Genomic DNA, 20,167 nt, shown 5'->3' with positions numbered 1-20,167 from the left:
CTCATTTCACATTTTACATTTCTGTCCTGTTTCTTAGATTTCCATTTTCATCATTCTGGTAATACTATCACTTGGTAAAAAAATGGGATTTGGATTCATCTTCATTTGGTAGAATTATTCAGATAAATCAATGACGAACCCTGTGAAATTGGATACCTTGCCACTGCTTCTGGGGGTTGAGGACAAGAAAAGGAAATGTGCTGATCAGATAGCTTTATACAAGAAACTAGAGTGAAACTTAAGTTTTTTCTTTCTTTCATTCATTCATTTTTGGTCAGGTTTCTTAGTTACCCAGACTAGTAGGACTCAGTGGAGTACATTCTTTTCATTTAAATGAGAATAAAGGTAAATGCATGCAATCAGAAAATTTTTATTGTTAGCCAGTTAAACAACCTGTTTTTGTACTTTCCTCCCTTTCAAAGTTACTTAACTTTAACAGTGTATTGTCAAGAGTACTCTGTGCACTTAAAAGAAATTTCATTCGTATGAATGCAAAGCTGCACAAAACCTTCCCACCTTACTGGTGAGCTGCTCCCTTAAGACTGGTGTGAGTGTCCCTTGCTTTGGGGACAGGTAATAAAAATAGAACACGGGAAGTCTCTGTTTTCTTTTACTTGTCTTGCATTGAAATGCTTGCATCAAGGACCTAAGAGTTTTGCTGCAAATAATGTCTCTTTTTGAGGCCATTTTTTCCAAATTTGCTTATGCCTTCTCTTTGTGGTGATACTTTCAATTCAAAACCACAACTTCAGTCATGGTGGGAATGTTCCTTCCAGGCTTGAATAAATGGACTGCATGATCAAGGTAACCCTTTCTGATAATCACTTACCAAGTGATAACGGGTGCTGGCCCTTGCACTGCACTCAGCCATGGCAAGTGGTTTCACCTTTATGGACAATTTTCAACAGGTGCTTCTTCAGAGAAGACAGGAACTTGATAATGGCACAGGAAAAACTAAAAGTTAGCACTTAACACAGATTTGATATTTAATTGCAATTTCTCAGCCAAGACAGTGACAACTGATTCCTAGGGTGTTTATTGGTCTGGACCCACCATTTTTAGGGCATTTTCTTTCTCAGAGCAGCCCCAAAGAGCTCTGAGTCTTCCTGAAAGGTTCAACAGCAGCACAGGCTGTTGCTTTTCAGTATGCTGCTAGAGTCCCTAGGTGAGGCTTTGCTGCTGTTGGGCGCACACGGGAGCTGGTAGAACAATCTTGTTTCTGAAAGGACTTTACCTGCCAGCTCTTTAGGGGAGAAACCTCATCATAGGACCAAGACTAAAGCCAACACACTGCATTGGCTTGGGGCTATCCATCCTCACAGAGTTGGGTCTCACAGCCTCCTGGGAGCCCCATGAATGTGTTTGCAGGTTCTGGTAGCACCTGTACCACTGAGGTGGAATAGGAGGAGCCGTGTAACAACCATTGGAACAAGTTTAACACCACAGCACCTGCTAGCCAAGCACTAGGTGCTGATTTGTGTCCTGCAGCTCACACAAGTACTCTTAGATGCTCTATTTTACCCCCACTGGATGTCAGTGATGTAAAAGCTTCATCATTGATATCTGCAAGGTCTTTCCAAGCCACAGCCCACACTGAGGCTTGATTGAAACTGATGGGATGCAGTGACAGTGCTGCTCAACATCGAGCCAGGGCTTCCTTTCTTTCCTCACCTATTCTGTGTGTAATGGCTTTGTTTCCTCTGTAGAGGTTTCTTTTCCCCAGTTGAACACCCCATTGAGGTCAGTCATTAGCTTGGAGGAGTGTGTCAGACCTTGAGTCATATCCTATGCCATTTTTCTCTCTTGCTAGGTTGCTCATTTTCGGAGTGTTTGGAATGGCTTTCTTTTTGTTCAGGCTTCAAAGATGTCTCTCTTTTCATACGTGATCCCTGTTGTTTGTTTAATGACAGCCTTTCTGGGAACAAAAAAATTAAACAGCCACTAACCAGAAAAAAAATTGTTTATGATTACAAGGGTTCCTGAATTGACTCTTCAGTGTTCCAAGGATGCTGAAACTGGAGGAAAAAAGCTTAGGCTTTTCTTTATGTCACTCAAAACATCACTTTTTCCAGTCCTGCAAAATTACTTTTCTACCCCTTAACATTTTGGATGAGCTCGCAGCTGGTAAATGCTTTATGTTGGCAGCTTACTAAAATACAAATGCAGAATTTGCTTTCACTCAAATTTGCTTCTTTTTTTTCACCCTCTCAGTATGTCCATTTTCCAGGGGCAGTTATTATGAAGAACAATTTGGGAGAATATCAAAAAGGAGTTAGGAAAAATTAAATTGCTATTATTTGCACCAGAAATCCATTTAAACATTTTTTTGCCTCTTATTTGCCACCAGCTCAATTTTACACTCTAGAAAACTGTCCTTCCCCTCCTCACCTCACTTTGTCCTTCTCAGTGCCTTCCTGTGGTCTCCTGGGTCTGGAGCTTCTTTCTGGTTTTTAAATATGTTCCCTGCTTGAGTAAGAAGCAACATATTAAGGCTGCTAGACCAAAAATGGGGCATTTAAGGGTTTGGCCTTTTATTTTTGTTTGGACTAATTTTTCTGGTCTTTCTTTCTTTCTTTCTTTCTCTCTTTCTCTCTTTCTCTCTTTCTCTCTTTCTCTCTTTCTCTCTTCCTCTTTCTTTCTTTCTTTCTTTCTCTCTTTCTCTCTTTCTCTCTTTCTCTCTCTCTTTCTCTCTTTCTTTTTCTTTCTCTCTCTCTTTCTCTTTGTCTTTTCTTTTTTCTTTCTTTTCTTTTTCTTTTCTTTTCTTTCTTTTCTTTTCTTTTCTTTTCTTTTCTTTTCTTTTCTTTTCTTTTCTTTTCTTTTCTTTTCTTTTCTTTTCTTTGCTTTTCTTTTCTTTCCTTTTCTTTTCTTTTCTTTTCTTTTCTTTTCTTTTCTTTTCTTCTTTTTTTTCTTTTTTGTTCTTGTGTGTGTCTGTGCCAGTGACATACTTCCTGTTCAGTTCTGAGTGCACAGAGGTTGGAGGTCTCTGTCCAGTCAGGCTGTCCCATTATCTCCAGTTGCAGACCAGTACTTTTCAACTGGACATTCCCATTCAGTGGCTGTTCCCAGTCGTCCCGGTGGCCAGCCTGGTGCTGCTCAAAACAGGAGCAGATGTGAGGAGTCCTGCACAGATCCACCCTTGCTCCACCACAGACCATGGTTGCTCATGGGGACTTTATATTGAATGTTGCAAGAAGAAAGGCTTTAAAGTGGTTAAGTGGGGAAGGAATGGGAAATGCCTGTGAAGAAAGTACAGAGCAGTAGGGAGCTGAGGAAGAAGTGAAAACTGCTATAGAGGTGGAGTGGTTTAGACAAGAGCAGGAACACAACAAAGAACGTGTAAATAAGTGGAAAATTCAGATGTTATCTGAGGGCATTAACAAAGCATGCTGACAGAAAGCTGCTGTTTGGCACAGAGGTGGGTCAGCATGTTAGGGGGAGGTGAGCATCACTTGGGAGGCAGTGTGCTGAGATGATCTTACTTGCCACATTTTATGGCAACATTTCTGTGAGTGCAGCAAGATAAGCAGCCACAGCAGGAGCTCACAGCAGATGAGGGGAGTGCTTGATGGACCAGGAGGAGGTGGAGAGGAATGGAGAGTTTGTAACAGTTTTGGGGGTGAACATCAGCTGTAACTCTGGCTCACACCATCTTCCAAATGTGGTGTTGAGCAATCTATTTCTCACTGCTTTCACCTTCAAAAGAGATCAGTGAATATAAACAGCACAAGTTACTGTTTTTGTACAGTCTGGAGCATCTGGTTTGTGTCTGAGGAATTGTAATTATACATGACTGGTGTAGGTGCTTCCCTAATGAGTCTAACAGCTTTAGCACACCGACAGTATTGTACATGCAAGCAAGAAAGTTAACAACAGGGAATATCCTTGATTGAAGTGACTTAAGTGAGAAAAAAAACTTTTCCAAGTTGTGAAGGAGTGAGATGTCTCTGCAGAGGTGCTGTCAGGGAGCTGCAGCACCAGAGTGCTGCTGGCAGGGCCCTGGGATGCTTCTTCACCTTGCAGCCGCAGTGGCTGCAGCCTGTGCCTTGCATTAAACATGTGGGGCTTATGTCCTGCAATAGAAACTTAAATAGGGTTTTTTTTTGCATGGAAAGAGGGTCTTCGTGGCTTTGGCTAAGTATACAGCATGGTTTTTAAGAAGAACAAGGGAAAAAAGGAAGAAACAAATCCAAATTGAAACTAATGAAAGGAGTGAGAAAGAAGGAAGGAAGGAAACAACCAGAGTTTTTAGCTGACTTACTGAGCACTCATCCTTGTGTTTTGTTTCCTTCAGGCAGGAACAAGAACTGTCTCTGTGTTTTTTCTAGGCCATTCAGGAAGTGTTACAGAGCAATAATAGCCCAGTTATCTAATAGTCAAAGTTTATTTAGGCTTTCACTGCTTCCCCTGCCCACTTGAGCCCTCCCCCTCACCACCACCCCCCCCACAACTGCTCCTCCTCCTCCCCCCAGTGCAGTCTGCTGGGCTGCTCTGGACTGAGCTCAGTTTGACAGCCAAATGGGGGAGGGAAGCTGTTGCCTGCATGTCATTTCCATTACACTCACGCATATTTTCATCTGGAAACTTTTTTTTTTCCCCTAGTCAATCAACAATAACAACGGGGGAGGGAAAAAAACCTATGGCACTAAAACATCCTGTTTATCTTCTCGTCAGTGCTTTGGGGACTCACCTTCGTGGCAAGACCCCCAAAGCATTACATGCCTGCTTTAATCCAGCAGCACTGATCAGTTGGTACAACACTGATTGAAAAAGAAGTCTTCACTGTTAGGGCTGCCCAGAAGTTATAGATATTAAATGCTTATTGTACTTTTGTATATTTCATGAACAGGGGAATCAGATAAGAGCATTCTTTTATTAATCATTGCAAAACCCCTTATCTTTTCCTTCCTTTCCTCTGCTTTGAAGCATGCTGGAAGTATTGTGATAAATTTAGATTAGGTAGTGGATGATAAACACCAAAGGGTGTTTTAGTTGGTGTGTTTGCTTAGAAGTTGTCATTCAAATGTTTCTGATGCTCAGAAGGAATAGTACATTGGGAAAATATCTGGTGTGAGCTGTGCCATACAGTAGCAACTTCTCTTCTGCCTCTGCTTACTGAACTGACAGGAGATGCATGGATCTGAAACAGCAAAGACCAGGTCAGAAGTAATTCCAAGCTGCTTAGCCCTAGCCTATCCTCTTTCCAGGGATATTGTGTATCATATACAATATACAGTATCATATACAATACTGAGAAGACCCTCAGTTGGTTGAGGCGTGGTGCTAATAATACCAATTCCTGTACGGGCCAGGCCCTGGGCCCCTTCCAACTCAGAATACTCTGTGATGCTTTATCAGGAGTGGGACTTAGAATCTGACATCCCTAATCTGATTTTGATCTTTTTATGATCATCGTCTTTTCAAAACCTTAACACAATGAGAATTTGGGCCTTGGCCACCAGATAATTCTCAGCTGCCAGTGGGCAGCTCTCAGACCAGGGTTATTCCCTCAGACAGTGAGCTTCTAAAACACATGTATGGTTAGTCACATCAAATGCAGAAAATTTCAGTGCAATTTCTAAGTGAATTGTGAGGTCTTTTTAACTTTAAAAATAAAATCCAAGGGTGCTATTTTGTTAAGGTAATGCTACATTATAGAGGAAATTACAGTACAGTGGGACACCTAGGAGCATGTGACATTTACAGTAAAGTCAAGTATGTGTGTTACAGTGTGAGTTACCCCTGTTATTACCACATCATCTGGCACTTGAAAGAAATGTTCCCTTATGTGACATATGTGAAAGAAAAGATCCAGTCCACTCCTTTGTGCTAAATCTGAGTCTTTGCAGAGGTGCAGTTTCAACTCCCCTTCTGAAGTGCTAAAGTTTATTGCTGTATTTGGTTTATCTTGTGAAAGGACTATTTAGCGAGTAAAATACTCATTTTCTTTCTCCTTTTGTAGAGCCACTGAACTGTTTGGAAGTTTAAATTGCACTTCTGAGCTCTCAAAAAAAAAAAAGGCATGGAATTGTAGCACTTGTTTTGCAGTGTTTCTAATGCAAGCATTAATCACCCTGTGACGTTACTCAAGCCAAAGAACTAGCTGTATACTAAAAAAATCCAGTATTCACAGATTTATCCTTTATATGTTTGTTCCTCCACAGTTTATGTTGAATATTGTTGGGGTCAAGATAATCAGCTGCAGTTTCACCAAGGGTTATTGTCTTGGGTTGCAATGCAAGATGTAACTGATGTGAAAGTGGGATTGCTGTGTCCAAACATGCAGGCTGGTGGAGATCTTATAGTGGAGGTGCTCCCAGCTAGGGGCAGTGCTGGTGCAAGGCTGCTGGAGGGTGTCCTAGTGATGGCCAGCTCTGCTGCCAGCCACCAGCCTGCTTGTGCACATGCACATTTGCTGGCTTCCACTGATGTATGCTAGGTTTAGACTCATCCCAGTGATGCTGGCTGGCCTGGTGTGTGTGTACTGTCAGGACCTTTTGGGCTCTTTGCCCTGGCTGGGTTTGGAGCATGAATGCATATCCTCTCTAAAGGTAAATGTATGTCTTTGATCCAGACTGTGTTGATAATGCATATTTGACAGTCCAAGCCCACAGCTCCCTAGGGGTCTCAAGGCGCTTTGTGAACTTGTGCATCTGCAGTTGATAGCTGCAAGCAGAAGTGGTGTTTATGTGACTGCCCTACCTGCACACTGCCTGCTTAATTCCAGGTGGGACCTGCAGCTCACATTCCTGACCCCCAAGCCACCACCAGCAGCTGCCCTCAGCTCTTGGTCCAGCCATCCCCATGGGGTTCACACTGCTCTTGCTCCCAGGGCTGCAGCCAGGAGCCCCTAGTTCCTGTTCCATTCCAGCAGCAAACTGGGGGCTTGAGAGGGGGATATTGTAGTCCAAGGGATGGAAAACCTCCTCCTCTCCTTAATCTACTATTTAGCATATATCAGTGGGTTATTATTTATATTATAGGGTCTTATTTATTTATAGAAAAGCTGCTTCAGAAGTTTGCCAGTTTAGCCTAATTATCCCCTTCTGTGGGTGCAGTTGCAGTAGGTCTTTAAAGTGCTAATGGGAGAGCATGAATGCCATTACCAATAACATGCTGGGAGTTCTGAAGCAGATCTGGAGATTATGAGGCACAGTGACTGGGGGGATGTGAATCCTTAGCATCTCTTTGGGATAACCTGTGGCTAGCTGTAATTCAGATATAAAGTAGGTAATCCAGCCAACCTGTAGGTGAGCCTCTGGAAAAATTGTTGTGCATGACACAAATCACAGGACCTTGTTTTTGTCAGGAGCTTTATGCTGATACTTGTAGAATAGGAAGGGAAGGACTGTTAGTCATCCAGGTATGGGCAGATGGGCAGGAGAAAAAAAATTATGTGATCTTTGAACCCCAGATTTACCTTCCTATTGCACCACAGGTTTGTGTTCTTCAAAACTGGGCACAGGGTGAGCAGCTGGACATTTTGGCCTGTAAAGACTTTGCAATTGCATGGGTGCACACATGCACCAGCTCTTGCTGTACACGTCTTCCTGTGTCAGCCACCCAAGTCTGAAAAACTGTGCTAGACAAATAGCATTTATTTCTTGTGGTTTGTTTTTTGTTTTTTGGTTAGTTTTTTTTTTAGCTTAGAACATCCAAATAAAGCCATTGACTGCTGCTGAATTTCAACAGGAGTTAGATTCCTATTTCCTTAAAATGTTTTGAAAGGGCTTTATGGGAGGCAGTCAAGCAAAGGGTGAATGTGTGTTGCAAGTGAGTGGGAAGTATACTTATGGCCAGGAAGAAGCTTGTGCTGCATCATGTGGGGATCTTCTGAGCTGTGGGCATGAAGGAGGAGAGGGGCTGGGCAGCATCACTCCCAGGGTGGCCTGCCTGTCCCTCGCTGCGTTGCTGTGTCCAAAACCTGAGTGAGATGCTGAAAGGAGACTTCCATCCATCTTAAAACAGTTTTAATGGTCTTAAAAAAAAATATGTGTAAGCCCTCTTTTAATTAAACTCTTAGTCTAAGTGCTTTGGAGGCTAGGATGAATGTGAGAGCATGCAAAAAAAAACCTGCTTGGATTTGCTGGATGTGAAAAACAGGGTCCTTGAACCTCTTCTTTCTCTTTTATAGCTCCAAAACCATCTGAAGCACCAGTAATAGAACCACTACAGTCACAATTGCCAGTATGTTACTCTTAGAGTTGGTCTTGGCTTTTCTTAAGTGCATCCAGTCGCTGTAGTGAATACTTTTATGTTCACAAGTCATGCCTTAGGACTCTTAATAGGTGCCTTCTATGTGTACCCAAGGAGAATAAGGTGAGAGGCATATTTTAGCAATCAAATGCAAACCCTGTCATTTATTAAGTATGTTTCTCAAGTTAATGAGAGAACATGCTGTCCACAATGCTCCCACATGCTGTCCACAGTGCTCTGCAGAGATGCAGCACACTGAACAGCTTTCCACACTGCAAGAGAAAAACATAATTCCTGAGGCTGAGTCCCAGGAGATAATGTCTGGTGATAACATTCATTCGCTGGAACTTCTCTTTCTGTGCAGATGGCAGTTGCCATTGATGGAAAAAATATATTGGTACAGTATCAAGCTGCACACCCACTTAGGACATAACTCATCCCATGTATTACACAAGAATATTGTCAAGATTCAGATGTCTTCTGAAAATAGCAGGCTTTGGACTTCTGGGAAGGTTTGGATTAATTTTTTTTTTTTTTTCTGAACCAAATGCAGTGACGAAATTATATAAAATTCACATGTTCTTTTCATTGTGGTCAGGTTATATTAATGACAGCCATCTACCCAAGCATGAATTCTCAGCTCATTGTTTAGACAACATAATTAAATTTTTGAAATTAATAAAGGTTTCCAATTAAGTAGCACTGAGCTGCATGCAAGAAGTTCTGTTGCCAGGTAAAAATCCTGTGACACAACCAGTTCAGTGCTGTATCAAACTGCTAAAGAGAGACATCCAGTGCAATACTGACAAGGTGTGTTAGATAAAATATGTGCTGCTTCTCTTTGAGTGCTTGTTGTGTGCATTTGTTTCATAGCCGATAGAAGAGCATTGAAAAATTATTTCTTTTGTTTATCTGCTCCGGGCATTTAAAAATCTCCTAAAACTAAAATTCATGTCATGGATATGCTATGTGGATTTAACTCACCAGATAGAAAGTCTAGATTATCTGTTGTTTGCCTAATGCAAATAAACCCACTTTATTTACAGGGTGGCTTGGATGACATTCGCCAGCAGAGAGCCCCTTCTGATGAACTGGGTGTCATTCCACTTGCCAGACAAGTGTTTTATTTACATTTCATGGTCATTGGAATATTTTCTTACAGCAGTTGCATCTGAGCCAGAGTCCAAGAATCCAAGACTTGGGAAATACAGAGTAGAAAATGGCCCTGTGCTGAAACAAACTGATGGGAATATAATTGTTGAGTCTAATCTTGTCCTTGGTTTAAGCCAACAGGAGATAAACCTGCCAAGTAAGGGCACAAATGGACACTTAAAAGTTTCTTAGGTGATAAACACTCTTTATTTTCTTTGATTTCAAAGGGAGCTCCAAGGCCAGAGCTTACAAACGTTATCATCTTTTCTTCATTTCATTTACTTACTTATGGGCAGGGGACTATTTAAACTTCCAAGTCAAGTGAATAAGAGCTTTCACAGCTGCAAAGCAGAACATAAATTGCTAAAATAGTCCCTGAAAATTTGTTCAGCCAAATTGTCTTTTCTTTCTGTAACCTGTGTCTCTTTCTCATAGATCAGCCAATTACAAGTTTCACTAAATCATTTGGATGTCAAGGGATTTTTCTTTACTTCTTTAACAAAAGGACAGACTTATATTTTTAAATGAGGCGTGACATCAGTTATTGTTATTGGCTCTGAACCTACTTTGATTGTATGTGTAAACAGCCAGCATAACACAAATTGCAACCCTTATGATTATACATTATCTGAAGAGTAGTATTTTTAAATATTAGTGGTTCTCTTTGATTCACTCGATTACCATCACCATAGTTGCACTTCTTTTTTTTAAGTATTTACTATCACGTGCTTCATTACTTTACAAACTGTATTGTACTTTGCCATGTACCTCACAGAAATACCTCTTTATAAAAATCCCATTGCACATGCAACACTGCAGAGACCATCACTAGAATGCTGCATTTTGGATGATTTTACTGACTTAATGTGTTATCTATTATTCAACACATTTTTCCCTTAGCTTTGCTGGTACCCAGTATAAGAGTAGTGACTAAGGGCAAGATGTTATCCCCTCTCACAAAATAAACCCCCCACTGACCAATAAGTTTCTAAAGAAAAGGATGAATGGACAGACAGCAAAATGCACTGCACATTCCAGTCATAGGGATATTCTTCCCATGCTCCTAACAAAACAAGGCTTTCATCTTAGTGGGGTTTCCCCTTCACAGTTATTAATGAGATTGCCATGTTTTCTCTTTCTTTAATTAAAATTCCACCTACTTACTTGGGGATCTGGTACTGCAGTGCTGCTCTAGTGAATGTATGGGCTCCTGCCTTATGCCCCAGGGTGTGATGGAGCCTGTCAGCAGAGGCAGCAGCAGGAGAGCATCCAGCCACAAACGTGCATCTCAGCACTCAAAGCACACTGGAGTGTAACTGAGGGAGAATTCCCACGCAGGCACTTTCTGACAGCTCCTAACTTTGTGTCTCTTCTCCTACCCCCGGCACTGGCCTAAAGTATCAAACTGTCAAGGACAACACTGGGCCCTTCCAGGCCCTGAAGGAGTCAACAGGGAATAACGCCTTCTGTCTCCCTCCAGCTGGGCCATGCAGCTGGAGTGACTTTGAAGCCAACTGAGTTTCTTTTCTTTTGTTTTAAGTTAGTCTATCTGTAAGAGGGTTGGAATTCTAGAAAAGTGAAATGCATCTCATTAAGTGTGAGATTAAAACTGGTTTTGAAAACATTAAAAGAACTTTTTGGTGTCTGATCTTTATTAAAAACACTTTGTTCAAGGCCATGTTTTATTAAAAACAATTATATTAGTGTGTTCAGTATCTTGGAATTAAATATATGGTTTTCATTTGAAGAGCTGAATTCATTTGCCTTCAGAATTTCCATTTCCATGTTCATGCAGAAAGAAAATCACCAGGGAAAGAGTGCCTTCATTTTCTAGAATGGTACCCTTTTAGGTAAGGCTCACCAGATGCACAGTTGTAGGGGAGCTAACAGATGGAAAGCGTTAGTCTGACAGCCATCCAAATAGGGTGTTTAGGTTCTTCTTTTCATAAAAATGGAAAGATTTTTCCTTTCCACTGCCTTGAACAGGTATTTCTACTATACTACTTATTTTATACTTATTTTACTTATTTTATACTATACTTATTTTATAAGAATTTCTTAGGGGAATTTGTTGTTAGTGTGGTTTGGCTTTTTTTACCTGTAAACCAACAGCAGAACATCAATAGATACATTATAGGCTCTTTCAGTCTACAAGTGTCTCTTATCATCCAGAATAATATAGACCATTTAACCATAGCCAGTTACTCTTGAAAGCGTTATTTCCTGGGCTTTATCTTTCCCTTCTCAGTATATCTTTTGGGGACCACATACTCTGTGAGTGGTAGAATTAAAGGAGCTTCTTCTCTGTTGATGATTCCTGTGTCTCCTGGCTATGGTGCCTCATCACGGTAACCCGAATTGCCCTCCTTGTTGGAATCTCATGACCTCCTTTTCCACCACTTCTGGCCTACCCTTCCATGACCTCACAGCTGGGTAGGAGCTGCTATGTCCAACTTGCCTCCAGTGGTGGAGGAATAGAAGAGCCAACTTCATGCTGGTGCCCAGGGAGAGAGAGAGGTTAAAGTTTTAACCCAAACAGCACCAAGGTCAATGGAAATTTTCTTTTTTGTTTTGTTCTGGCTCCCTAGAGCCTTTGTTTACTAATTTAGGGGCCTAAGGGAGAATTGAAAGATTGTCATGTGAACCTGTGCTTTTTTTAGATCCCATATCTTTTATATGTTTTGTTATTACAGTAACAGAAGAAGTTATATATGAGGTCACATACAGCCAAGCCTGTACTCGTGTTTGATTTGCGTGAGTGACTTTGAGTGGAGACTGATTTCTCTATTGTCTTCACTACTTTTTTACTTCTTATGGGTGAAATAAAGGCAAGTAAACAAAAGCATCACATTGTCAAGTGCCCCGTGGTTTTGGCTGTCTTATTGGCGAGCTGCTCAGATGGAGATGCTTAGGGCTTCTGCTTTCAGGTGCTCTTTTGCATACCTCAGACTTTGGTATTTCTGCTGATAGTTTGATTCTGTTGGAATGTAGAAAGAAAGATGCCTTGATTTTGGTGCCAAAAATGAAATCACTTGGACAAGAATTTATGCCATAGAGGAGAAAGAGAAGCAGAAAACTTGTAGCTAAAAGTGTAGGAAATTGCTCCAGGCTTAATTGTCATTGACTTTTTCAAACCTATGTGAATCAGAGTAGTGTGTTTATATTTTTCTGCAAAGAAAACTGAGCCAAAGATGAAAAAGTGGTCTCTTGGTTTTGTTTTCCTTCTGGATGGTTTCTTTACAAGCGAAGAAATCAACAAAAAGTTTAGGTACTCAGGTTTTATATTAATAGCAGGTCTTCTTTCTTTAAGATTATTCTCTAAATGCCAAAATCTGATAAACTGGAAATCTAAAACACCAGGAAAATCCCAGGGCAAATAACCAGCTCTTTTTCTTATTTATCTAGCAACTTTGATTTTTTTTTAGCCTTTTGAGCCCTCTGCTGGGTTTGTATTTGTAGAGGACAGTGCAAAGAACAAGTCAATATTTATTCTAGTTAACTGATAAATAACTGGGTGATTCAGAGAACCTTAGTAAGAATACCCTTGTCATGGTCATTACTGACGTCTATGGGTTTATTGCTCACTAGGTTTCTGCAGGAATCTGTAATAAAACCCCTAAGCATAGCAAGAGCTCTGAGTGTAGGAGTTGGGTGCATACTGCATGTGGAGAGAGTTTGTGATTGCAGAAACACAGGGAAGGGATCAGAGGTTTGCAATTAAGCTTCAACCCGAGCACTTGCACCCATCAGAAAGGATTCTTTGTTTATAAACTGCTCTGCTTTTCAAGGACAGGGCACATAATTAGCATCCTAACTTTTAAATTATTCACCTAAAAGGCTCCCCATCTCTTTTGTATGGGTTATTCTCTGTGCAGTCATGCGAGCAGAAAAGGTGGCATATTTGTTATTTTCATTTAGTATGCACACCCTTTGTTAAAGGAAGTTTGGGAAATATTAGTGGCTATTCTGTTTAAGTATCTGAGACTCTTCAACCAAGCTTTAACAGCTCCCTTGAAACCACCACAATCTTTTCCAGCCCCTTCGCATTATCACCAAGAGGCCAGTACAGTATGATCTCCTAGAGAACTTCTTGCTATCTGAAAAGTCTCATGCCCTGAAGCTGCTCTGATTTCAATCAGCCGAGCTTCTAGACCTTTGTAGACCATTAGAAAGCCAATCATGGCTCTAAAAAAGCAGAAAAATTGTTTGTACTGGAAGCTTTTCAGCTGTGTATTGAAACAATATAATACAGTGTTAGAAACTGGAATGTCCTCAGTAGAATAGATCCATGGTTGGAATAAGGCTGCTACCAACTTTGGTGTTGAAGTTAAAAATGTGTGCCAGATTGTGTATGTTTAGTGTTTTTTCTTCTCTAACAAAGTTTATGGTCAAGACATTGGAAAAATAAATCTATGTTTTTTTAGTACAGACCACTCTGGTTAATATTTCTATTTGTGGTATATTGCTTAGCTTTTAAACAGCTCTGCATTTGGAAGAAGGAAACATGATCCTGTTATTAAAAAATGGTTCTAGACCACCCCCATTGTTAAGCACCTATTTGGAAACATGTCACTGAAATGCTCCTGTGATATTTTTGGAAGTTTTTCTGTATCTGCAGTAGAGACTAAAATCACGATATCCAGAATGATATCTCCTCATGAGAGTCAACAGGCATTCTTGTGGCCACACCTTTTCTCTGCCCTCTTTATTACCTTCTTGATAAGTGTAAACCTTAAGTTCTGGCATGGGTTGTGTGGGGAGATGTTTTGTTTTTAATAAAACTCTACAGGGCTACTAGATGCTGTTAACAGAGTTCATATTTCTCCTTGCCTCGAAGACAAGGGCTATCCAGATGGTATAGAATGATTTGATTTGGAAGAGACCTTAAAGATCATCTAGTTCCAACTCCCCTGTCATGGAAAAGGACTCCACCCACTAGGTCAGGTTGCTCAGGGTCCCACCCAACCTGGTCTTGAACTCTTCCACCACTCAGATCCAGTCTACTATCAGTTTCCATCCTCCTTGTGAATGGTTTTGGAGACATCCATGTGCTCTCGGGCTTCTCTCTGTTCCTGTTATGTTTCAGTGCTATCATACAAAGTGGTGACTGTCCTCAGAGTGGGCATGACTACGTCCTTGCAATGAAATGTTTGAGATTTTAAATCTGCCAGACAAAACATGCCTCCATTTAAAGTAAATTAAATTTTATTTAATAATAAATTAAATTTATTAATTTAATAAATTTATTTTTAACAGAGTTTCTTTACCAGCTACGGCTCCTATCTGGAGAGGATGTATAGTAGGGGGAATACATTGTGCAGGCTTTTGCCCACATGCAGGTTAGTCAAGGGGAAGCGTTGCTGCAGAGTTAAAATTAGTAGCTTCCCAAAAGAGCCTGATGCAGAGAGACTGTCTGGGGACCTAGGATGGAAGCCTGTACTATAGAGAGAAAATGCCCTGGGAAAGGAGAGAAATTGAAATGGTTTGCACTGCTGATTTGGTCTCCTTATGCTGGAATTCTGAATGAAAACTTAATGATTTAAAAGGTTTGACCTCAAACTTTTAGGCAGTAATAGTCTAGAGCTGTTAGAAAAGCAAAACATATGTATTTTCTGACGTATGCCATCACCACATCATCCGTGGTCCTTCAGAGGAAACAAGCCACAGAGGGGAAGACTGGGGCCACTTGTTTCCCATTTCTCATCACGCAAATGTCCTCATTTCTCCTTCCAGCTCTAAGCCTTAGGAACAACTCTGAAATTTTATCCAAATAGATTACTGCCAAGTACAGAAACATTCCTGGAAAAGCACTCACTGCCTATAAAATGTCACCTGACTTAATTTGTCTGGTGAGATATTTCCCTGAAGGTTAATGAATACACCCACTCTCAAAGAGGAGTTTTGCAGCGGATTCAAAACCCTGGGGAGTTGGAGAGAAGGAAGAGGGCTCAGGTGGCTCCTGAGAGGTGGCAAGACCAAAGAGAATGACCAACAGCCTTTTTCAAGGAGCCCTCCAATGCTGCCATTGCACCTTCTCTCCGACGCAGTCCTGAGGGCCACAGTTGCAAGTTATGGCTGAAGAAGTTATTACAGCACATTGGGCACTTTCTCTTTTAGAGCACAGCAGGTGTTTTCTTTCACTTTCACCCCTTGAAACCCTCAGATTAGGCTTCTAACATGCCTTGTACAAGACTGGCTTGTAGTTTATCCTCCAAACAGAGTAAGAGAAGGAGTTGAGTTAGATTTTAGAGTAGGTCGGGTATGTGTTCTTTGCCTTAAATTATCCTCTTTCCTCTGGGTGGTGAGAAGAAGTTATCTTTGAGTCCTTTTCCAGCCTCTTTCTTATTCATTGCTAATCAATATGTATCCTACAAAACTTCCATCATTTTACTATACAAATATTTGGCTAATTACATTATCTCACTTTTTTCCTAGTCAGAGCCCTCTCTGTCTTTTCTCATAGAGGTAGAATAAGATCAAGAAAAATTAATTCCTCCCCATCTGGAAACTGATCAGTGGAGACTGAGCCATCAGAGGTGATGTTTCTTTGGTTTGCTGAAGATATAGATTTTTATTTCCTACAGTCCAGCAATCTTCATCACCAGTATGTATTGTATTTCTAGGCATCTCTCTCCTTCCCTCCTGGGGAACTGGTCATAATGTTTCTCTTTGCCACTTTTTTTTTTTTTTGGCCTTGTGTGACAAGAAAGAAGGAAAAAACCTGCAATATAAGACTTTTTCTGGATAAAAGCAGTAACACGCACATCTGGCTTATTCTGGTACTGTTTAGAAGGAGGAAATCAGGGGGCGTGGGGTTAGGTTTTGTTTGTGTTACTTTTTTCTTTGGCCTCTCTTACCACATGCAGGCTCAGCTCCTGCCACTTGAATTGACCATACTCCTTGGACTGTCCTTATGTTGCTGATGCAGTGGGTGTTCAGCAGCTGTGTTACTGGCTGCTACAACAGGGAAAAGCCTGAAGCCTTTTTTGTCCTGGAACTGCTATGGAAGGAAGTCGTAGGGCATTGTCTCCCCCGTTGTTTTCCAACATGGTACCAAGGTGCAAAATAATCAGGGTATTGGTATTTGCCTAATTTCTGCTGGTTGGCAGGAAATGCAGTGAGATTGGAGCTTCTGCCTGAGGTGGTGTGCACCCAGTGGAGTCAACTGGAGTGCCAGAATCAGTCATTCAAAGGCCACTTTAAAAGCCCAAAGGAGTGTTGGGGAGGGTGTCCAGGTGTCCATGAACCAAAGAGACTTTTTCCTTTACCAGTATATCCCTTGCCTGACCTGAGGCACTAACATGGACATGCTCTTCAGAGGAACACCCTGGCTGCTGCAGAGATTTGTAGATGTCTTTCTGGATCCCAAGGCCACAGAACGTAGTCTGTGGCTTTTCTATTGAAAAAGAAATTTTATAAACCCTTTTAAGTTGACTAGGGCCATGCTGGTGACCCATGGTGTAGGCTGGGGCAGGTGGCACTGCCTTGCAGTCCTGAAGCCTGATTTTCCCTTAGGAACAAGATTTTCTCTTTTATCCCTCCATAGCAATGGGTATTTTGTTGGTGTTTGTTGTGTAATACCACTGGCTTGTTATTAAAGGTCAGGCTTTATGAAAAGCCACTGTACACGCATTAGGTTTAATGGCATGACGTTAAAATAAGGAAAGGCTGGTCCAGAGGCTTCCACACTGAGATCTACACTGACTTAAGTGTAAAGTCTCATTTTTCCCAGTTACGTTACAGTGCAGTCCACAAGATACTGCTCCTTTTGCTCAAAGCACTGCAGACATTTACAGCACTTTCTTTAAGCAACAGGCACATTATTGCTGCTTTTATTGACACTTAATGCATGAATAGAGCACTTTCCCAACTCAGTCCCACCTGGTTAAGGAGTATGTGTGTACTGACCTTCTCCTCCATTTTTTGGGAAGTGTCAGACACCTCGCATCTCGGTGGTGGCGGGGGTTTGTTTGGAGAATCCTGTGATACGCTATCTTAGCAATGCAGATAAGCAGAAGTTCCCCCAAGCTGAAGGACCCAAGTAGCAAAGTGGCCTTCTTGTCTAATAAATCCTGGAGATGGATCTTGCCAGAATTTATTTATTTTTTTTATATCTCCTCTAAATTGAATTTTGATAACTTCAAGGGCATTGTATAGATGTAAATTTCCTTTTGTGGATCATGACATCATGGTCATGAGACTGTGCGATCTCAGCTGTTTTTGCACACAGGAACTATATCTTGTTGTACAGATGTTTTCAGCACACTGTTATATCAGAGATATCTTGTACGAACATTTGTTATAATTTGTCTGTCTGGGTGTTGGGGTTTATTTTTTGCTTCCCAGCAAGATAAAAGAAGAGCTGATTTGATGCATGAAAGGAATGTTGGTCCTAAACCAATTGTTTGTTATTTTCTCCAGACCAGTATGAGGGAGAAAATGAATTGGGTTAACAGCAGCTGACTGATCTGCAGTCTGTTTTTCTTCAGCATTCTCAGTCTCTGAACTTTGATCCAGTTCTTCACATTGAAAAAACAAGGGTAACACCTGTGTCATAGAATTAAGCTTTTTGGCTTTTCTGGTGAAGGGGCGAAGAAGAACAGGACATTTTTGTTTATAGTTAACATTTTGTTGATCTAATGCTTATCAGTACTATTGAGTGAAGTATGAAGTATGTTGGAAGAGTGTAAAGGGTTTTCTGCAGTAATAGACACATTCAAGTAGAAAATTAGGTGGGAAAATCAGCTGTGTGTGCAGATTTCCTGGATTTTTTTTTTTAAATTGCTCTTTTGAATTTATTTTCTGTTTGTAATTTGTTTTTAACATAAGTTTTCAGACTATATGTGTAAATGAGTTTTGTGCTATGCTGTTATGAAGACGGTAACTTAGGAAAACAATGTGAAGCTGAAACTCATGGCTGAGGTACATACTAGATGTTCTTCTTACAACCAGCTACTTTATGAGTGGAATTATTGGACTCTGTGAATGCATTTTCCCAGATTAATAGTATTTGAAGCTTAGGAGAGATACTTAGCTTTTGTTACATGGTGCAGCTTCGTTGCTCAGCAAATACTGAGGGCCTGGTTCTGCTCTCCTTTGTCTTTGGGATCTTGGCTGCGTGTAAGATTAAGTGCAGCTATGAAGCTGTTGCATGTATATTTAAATAAGTTTCTAAAGAGAGTCTTAGAAGTTAATTCTGCCCTTGTTATTTGGTGTGAGGGAACTGGTTGTGCTCAGAATCATAGTTCAAACATCCAGTAAAGAAGTCAAAATGACATGCCACTGTCTCTAGAGCCCTACCCTTACAGGAGCTTGCATTCACTGTTTTCTTTTGCAGGGTCCCATGTCATGACAAATGAGCATGTAGCATTTCCAAGTCTGCAAATAAAACTACCAGGGCCAGAAATAACTTTATTCTTTGATAGGAGAACAACTAGTTGTATTTATTTGTAGTAGTTGTATTAGAATTGCAGTTCTCATATGCGCATAGTGGCTTTTGTAGCATAGGAGGTCTTTTCCTGATGACACATCTATAATTCAAACTTTTCTTATTTTGTGCATAAACATTTTCAAAATATTTTAATATTAAACTCTTTTTGCTCTCTTTTGTGATTATATTGTTTTTTGAAATAAGAGTGGTAAGAAATAAGGTGATCATAATTTTTTGGCAGAGGTTTTCTGAGGGAAACTGCCTACACCTGAAATATAAGCAGATCTTCAACATCCAAATAGTCACCAGTCCGTCTGGGATGTAAAAAAGATATGTGTTTGAACAGATACTGCTGCTTAGGAGACTTGTGTTGATAACACAAGCAGTCTCATTTATTCGGGATTTTAATAAAATCTTTAAGTGTCTTTAACAATTTCTAGTAATAAAAATGTGCAGGAGCTGAAAGTGTGCTCTAGGTTCTTTTTAAATTCCATGGTCCCAAACCACTAAGTGCAGTTGGAGAGCACAAGGAGGAACATTTTTTTCCCCATACTACAGCATCTTACCTTTTTGCTATCCCTAATCCTATGCACTTTTTCTTGTTTCTTTTAGTTCTATTAAATCCATCTGGCTTTCATATAAAGAGTATTAACATAAAAGACTTACCCAGTCTAGGAAACCAAACATATTAGAAAGCCTGGTCTATGCATTATCACTTTCAGAGCCTTCCAAAAAGTTATTTGATAGTGAGTGGTGTAAAAAAGATAGAAAGGATTTTTGTCGCTCTGTAATTTTCATTAAGTTTAAGCAGGAAATATTTCAGCTGAATTTCTAGTATACATGATGAGGAAAATTCTATTAAGGTCCTCTGGGCGTGCTGCAGAGTGAATTGAAAGGCAAGAGAGTGGTAGAGGTAACTTCTGTTTTTCCTTGCAAATGAAAGGTCATGTTTACTAACTTGGAAATGTTTTGGAAAACTAAATGATCGTCTGTTCATCAATTCTAGGCTCATTTTGTAAGCTTTTTAATAGGCTGTGTATTCTACTGCCTACAAACAATTTTTGCATAATAACAGGATGGAAAATTCTTTTAAAATATACATTTTTTAATGGTGCCAGAAATGTACTTTCTTGTGTAGTGAGTGCTGGCAAAGTGTGTGTTTCTGGTTTTGAAGGTAATCATTGCAACCCTTCTAGAAATACTGTGTCTGGGAACACATATTTCAGCAAAGTTGCTCCTCTGCCCAAAATCTGGAATTCCAAGCGGATTTTGCAGGAAGTTATGGTTTGATCATCTCAGTTGAACACTAGGCACATGAGGCCATGTGGCTGCTGTGCCCTTTTCCAGAAGCAGAGATCTTCCAGAACCCTGGTTCAGACTGGCCAAACCCAC

The 20,167-nt window shown here is 40.6% G+C and overlaps 1 protein-coding gene across 3 annotated transcripts in view; it reads left to right on the top strand.

The window, feature by feature from the left end:
- EGFR (epidermal growth factor receptor) overlaps nt 1-20,167 on the top strand; it is a 159,053-nt gene that overhangs the window by 62,090 nt on the left and 76,796 nt on the right. The window lies entirely within an intron of this gene.

Source organism: Pseudopodoces humilis, chromosome 1 (assembly GCF_049639895.1).
Source record: "Pseudopodoces humilis isolate 2021_Gansu_Grassland_sample_001 chromosome 1, ASM4963989v1, whole genome shotgun sequence".
Taxonomy (NCBI): Eukaryota; Metazoa; Chordata; class Aves; order Passeriformes; family Paridae; genus Pseudopodoces; species Pseudopodoces humilis.
This window is presented reverse-complemented; position numbering and strand designations above follow the sequence as displayed.